This window comes from Pogona vitticeps, chromosome 5 (genome assembly GCF_051106095.1).
Source record: "Pogona vitticeps strain Pit_001003342236 chromosome 5, PviZW2.1, whole genome shotgun sequence".
Lineage (NCBI taxonomy): Eukaryota > Metazoa > Chordata > Lepidosauria > Squamata > Agamidae > Pogona > Pogona vitticeps.
This window is the reverse complement of record NC_135787.1, coordinates 43,566,213-43,572,101: the sequence shown is the minus strand read 5'-3', so window position 1 is coordinate 43,572,101 and position 5,889 is coordinate 43,566,213. Positions and strand designations below refer to the sequence as shown.

At 39.4% G+C, this 5,889-nt stretch overlaps 1 non-coding gene across 1 annotated transcript; it reads left to right on the top strand.

Annotated features, from left to right (window-relative positions):
- The first annotated feature begins 4,816 nt into the window (after nucleotides 1-4,816).
- LOC140707907 (U4 spliceosomal RNA) lies at nucleotides 4,817-4,954 on the top strand. Its single transcript, XR_012088041.2, has one exon. It is a non-coding gene; the product is annotated as a U4 spliceosomal RNA (small nuclear RNA).
- Nucleotides 4,955-5,889: the final 935 nt, after the last annotated feature.

Below are 5,889 nucleotides of genomic sequence, written 5' to 3'. Positions count from 1 at the left end.
CTGCTGGTGTTTGTGGGTTTCAATGGCTTCCCTGTGCAGTCTAACATAATGATTGCTGGTGTTGTCCAGTACTTCAGTATATTGAAATAGAATTTCACGTCCAGCTTGTTTTAGGGCACGTTCAACTACTGCTAATTTTTCCAGTTGTTTTAGTCTGCAGTGTCTGTCATGTTCTTTGATTCTGGTGTGGATGCTGCGTTTTGTGGTTCCAATATATACATGGCCACAACTGCATGAAATTCTGTAGGACTGCACAGGGAAGCCATTGAAATCCACAAACACCAGCAAAGTTTCAACAAAGAAGAAGAAAGTCTAAAACTCAACAAAGCCTGGCTCCCAACAATGAACTCTACCCAGTCACAAGGACCAGTGATCACTGCACACAAAAGACCAGCTAAGGACACCCATGTATCACAATGGCAGATCATCTCTTTCCCTTATGACAACAATACACCTACAACAAAAACACTGATCACCATAATCATCCAATCTCCTGAAAAGGACAAAAGCTGATCCCACAGCTATAAATACTCAACTATCCAACAAACTGCAACAGAGCACAGACAGAGTTCTGACTCCTGTCCTCTGAAGATGCCGGCCACAGAGACTGGCGAAACATTAGGAAGAAAAACCTTAAGAACATGGCCAAACAGCCCAGAAAACCCACAACAACCAGCGATTGATTGATTGATTGATTGATTGATTGATTGATTGATTGATTGATTGATTGATTGATTGATTGATTGATTGATTGATTGATTGATTGATTGATTGATTGATTGCCCATCTGGCAGCCAGGGCCACTGTAAGTGGTTTACAATATTTTCAAGGCACCTCACAGAATTACATTTGAAAAGGTAAAGGTAAAGGTTCCCCTTGACAATTTTTGTCTAGTCGTGTTCGACTCTAGGGGGCGGTGCTAATCCCCGTTTCCAAGCCCTAGAGCCAGCGTTTTGTCCGAAGACAATCTTCCGTGGTCACATGGCCAGTGCGACTTAGACACGGAACGCTGTTACCTTCCCACTGAAGTGGTCCCTATTAATCTACTTGCATTTACATGCTTTCGAACCGCTAGGTTGGCAGGAGCTGGGACAAGCGACGAGCGCTCACTCCGTCACGTGGATTCGATCTTACGACTGCTGGTCTTCTGACCCTGCAGCACAGGCTTCTGCGGTTTAGCCCACAGCACCACCACGTCCCTGGCATTTGAAAAAAACAACAGCAAATTAATACATTATTAAAAGAAATTACTTTAAAGGGTCTAGAAAAACACATAAGTTAAGTTATAATACTAATTATGTACCATCATGTTGATCCCAACTTATGGCAACTCTTTCCAGGGTTTTCTAGACACAGAGCACTCATAAGCGGTTTATCTTTCCCTTCTCCTGGGGTTCTCTGGGAATGTGCAGCTTGCCCAAGGCCACACAGGCCTATACTCATATTTTCCATTCCACCATTTGGTCTGTCTCTAAAGATGTGACTGCACTGGCTGTGATCTGATTCACAACCTGTATTAAGGCTGTATTCACAGTCAGTGATCATACAGGGGGTGCAGATTAGTTTGAGAGTTCAAGGTTTACACTTCATGTGATATGATTTGCATTTCAGCCCACCACCCCCTTTCTTTTCTTCCTTTCTCTGATCCCACCTCTGCTGGTCCTTTTATGGTTCACAGTCAAGTCACATGGTTTTAAAAGGTCTGTACAGTGTTCCAGAAAAGGTGGCAGCATTCAAAGATTCTTCTTTCTACTAAAATATGTACCCCATACCACAGGATTGCCTTTTATTTCATCTTATTTCTGTTTTGTTTATATATATATTTCTCATCTGCAGGTGATTCAGCACTAAAACAGTCTATCAATATTAGTGATCATTTGGTAAGCTGATCTAGCACTCACCTCATACAGTATATGTAAGAAAATTTAAAAAGCAGAGGTCAATTGCGGGAAAGAGTGCAGGAACAGGTGTTATAAAGCCCCTACTGCCTACATCACCAAAACCCCACACAGAAACATGCCCCCTGTCTTTACAGTAATGAATCAACTGATCACATGCGGAAAAGTCCGTTCAATTGATCAGTTTGAATTGTTCCGAAAAAAGGTAGAAGAAGCCTGCAGTGGTATAGGAAAAAAAAACTGTGTTAGGAGCAAAAAGAACTGGACCAATTCAAACTGGCTTTTGTATTATGTGATCAGAAACACACACACACACCCGCTTTGAATTGACCTATACTTGGATATGTAGTCACAGTCTAAGTCCTTGCCCTCTTGTTCCCCCGTCCCAACTGTGGCTTGTAGGGGGGTGGCAACGAGCACTTTGCCCAGGACCAAAACCATGTCTTCTTGAGGTAAGCATCCCATCCATAGAATTATTCACAGTGAAAGATTTTCATTTATTAGTTGCCACCAACTCACTTTAGAGAGAAGGAAAGCTGGAAAGAAAGCTGCCCTCAGTTCTATTAAATACTTTTTGTAGCAGAAGAAGAAAAAGCAAACACTACATTAAAAAAAACAGGGAACTTGCTATGTTTATGGGGTAATTTCAGGTTATGTGCCATCTGTGGCGTAGCACAGAGATTAACAAAACACAAAGTTGTCTCCTTATGGCTGAAGCACCACAATACTTCAACACATGTTCAGTACCAACAAGTCAGTGACTGCAGAAAACAGAAGTCTGATTATCACTCCATGTTCCTGGTTCACAAAAAGCGAGACTGCCCACCCCCTCAGTGCTATATTCATGCCAAATCCTTTTTCTTTTCTTTCTGATTCAAGAGTTCATAATACCTCTTTTTGACATATTGATATTACCTTCACTGTTTCATTCTAATTCTGGAAACAAGTGGATTGACAACTGTAATGCAGAAGAAGAAAAATATATAGTAAAGAGGGGTTTTTTGTACGGTTGACAATGGGGTCTCTCTCTTACTACATGTTGTGCAGTTAACATGGATTTCAGATGGAAGGTTTCTGATTACTATCATCATATTCAACATCTGTCCAGAAGGACACGTTGAGTTCCTTCAAATTGGGGGTATAATGTGGTGTAGTTCCATATTTCATCTGCACAATTCAGAAGGAGGTCTGGGAAAGATGTATGCACTTAGGGATTGCAGAGGTCAGATATCTGTTGAATAAACAAAATTAGAATATTAAAGCTATCTTTGCTGAACTAGTGTAATGCCTTAGAATGGGACTGCAAGCAGAGCAGGTCAATATTACTACCGCCCTATTGTGTGGGCAAAAGTCAACATCAGCAGACGTTGTATAAAGTTAGTATTTTAACTGGGAACAGCCTATTAGAGATCGGTTAAGTGAGCCTTATGAACCAGAACACTTGAGAGATTATAATTTTCAAGCATCTTCCCCTTGCATCCTCCTTGGAGAAGAGAGAGGGGAGCCAGCTGTGAGCCCTCTAAGCTGGTGAGAAAAACCTCACTCTATCAAGACCGTCATGGTAGAGTGAAGATGTTTAAATGGAGTTGCTGTGGACCCTTCCAGTGCAACAAAAGCACAACAAAAGAGTGCTGTTAAAATTGGTTTTGGTTTTGTATGGGTTCTGTACAAGTCGCCAGACTGCATATTTGTTTTGCTTGCTAAGCTAAAGAGGTCACCAAAATTGAGCTCAGTGATTTTTTTTTTTTTTTGAGAACACTGTCTGGAAGGAACTAGGAAAAAAAGAAAGACGTTGAAGTCCAATTTTATTCATACCTAGAATTAACTCATTGAAATAAATGATAGTCATGACTAAAAGAAATTGAAAAGAGATAATGATAATAATGCTGTCAAACCTTTTTCCCCCCAAGAAAGCTATAAGTTGATGGAGAGTGGCAGCTAAAGGTGTCATTCAAGTCACTTTTCATTCTAGGATCATTCCTTGTGTTATATTAGCTAACTTTGGTCAGATGGGTATCTTTCAGTAGGATACTGAGTTTCTTCTATGATATTTTCAGTGAATACAGTACTTGGTTTGGTTTGGTTTCAGTTTGCTCATTTCTTACCTAATTGATTTCAAGTGAAATGTTGTCTTTTACCACTTGTCGGATGCTTGCTGTGATCTTCTTCAGCTAGTTTTCACTGTAGAAAAGCTGCATATCTCTAAACTAATATTGACCATGACATGTAGAAGATTAAGAAGGGAACAAGACAGAAATTATTTCATGTATCATCTGATATACCTTTTACACAGCTAAGGCAATTCTGATTCATACTAGGGATGAACAAACCAGTTCTGCTTCCTGTTCACTTTGCTTTTGCATGTAGTCCTTCATATCCATTCTGCTCCATTTCCACATGAATATATTTAAAACAGAGAAAGACACAGCGAGACGTGTACAAAATATGCACATATATGTATTTAAACAGATCTTTTAAAATGCATTTTGAAATGTTGCTTGAACTTCAGACTTCATTGGAACATTTGGGAATGGCAAACGTTGATGAAGAACTGTGTTCCAATCCATCCATTAATCAAGAAAATGAGACAAGGTTAGTTTACTTTGGAATTCATGAAAATCAAATTCCTCACGCATTCCTTGTTTATGAACATGTCCACAACTTGAAGTAGGGATGTTTGTTTATTTCATTCTCATGGGCAACAGCTAAGCATTTTAAATGCTTTCTGCTGGGAGAGATTGCAAGAGATGTTGTGCCCCCCACTCTTTTTTCTGGCTCTTTTTTTGCAAACAAACAAAATTATGAATTTTTTTTACAACACCCTCCACACCAGTTGCACAAAATACAAGGTTTCTAATGCAAAACACAAGACTTGAAACTGTGAGCAACCCACCTTGAAGTTGTGGAAGAGTTAATGGCACATTACGCAATGGCAGTATTGTAGCCAATGAGATTAATCTGAGGCACAATTCTTGCTAATTGAAACACAAGGCTTTGTTTTGTATTGTATTTTGTAGTTGACCAAAAAGAAGTATGACCTTTTGCCATCAGAGTGGAATGAAAATGTCAGTAGTGATGGTCCATTTTTGACACTGTTTTTGTGTATGATGAGAACTTTTGTGAGTATTTGTTACATCCTTAGCTTGAAAGCTACCTATCAGAAGGAATATATTCAACATATATATACATAGAACATGTATATCAATCTACAAAAGAGCAATCCATTCTCTCCATTTTGGTATCTGTAGCAGCAATGGACATTTATAAGATCAGACAGCTGAACTCATAAGAGGGAAAACTTCAGACTAGTTCAACAAACTAAAATGATCAGGTAAGGAGTGAGTGATTAAGAAGATAGTTCTCATTTTGTACTTTGTAAGTCAACATTTCAGAACTATAGGGAGCAAATCAATGATTTTTACCAGAAGCAACACTCAGTAAAGGAACCTGGGACTACAAAGCTACAAGGAAACAAAGATTTACTAGTAGCTGAAATTATATGTTATTTTCAAGAATAAAGCTATAATCTACCACAGTACTGTGAAACCCTGATTCTTTCTAATATTATTGACCTTGAGAGTTTGTGCAACACAGCAGTCAGGATAATGAGTTGTGACTCACAGACTATCTGCTTTGAAGCTCCTTTCTGCCATGTAGTCACTAGGTGACATCTACACACTGATTTTTCTCAGCATCCTCTCCTCCTTCTGCAGTATGGGGTGACATTTCAGGAGCAGGATATGTGATGCATGGAGAAAAACCTAGGTGCAATTCCTGGAACAAGCGTTGTCGTGCATGATTTCTTCTTAAGACTCCCAAAGAGCAACTGCCAGTATGAGTAGATGATACTAGACTTGCTTGACAGGTGGAGTAGTCTGATATATAGCAACTCCCTATGTACAGTGCTGCTATAAGGGTTACTATGGGCAAACAATATGTTATAGACAGTTTGTAATTAAGAAAGGGAAGTTTTCTAACCACTGAGAATGGC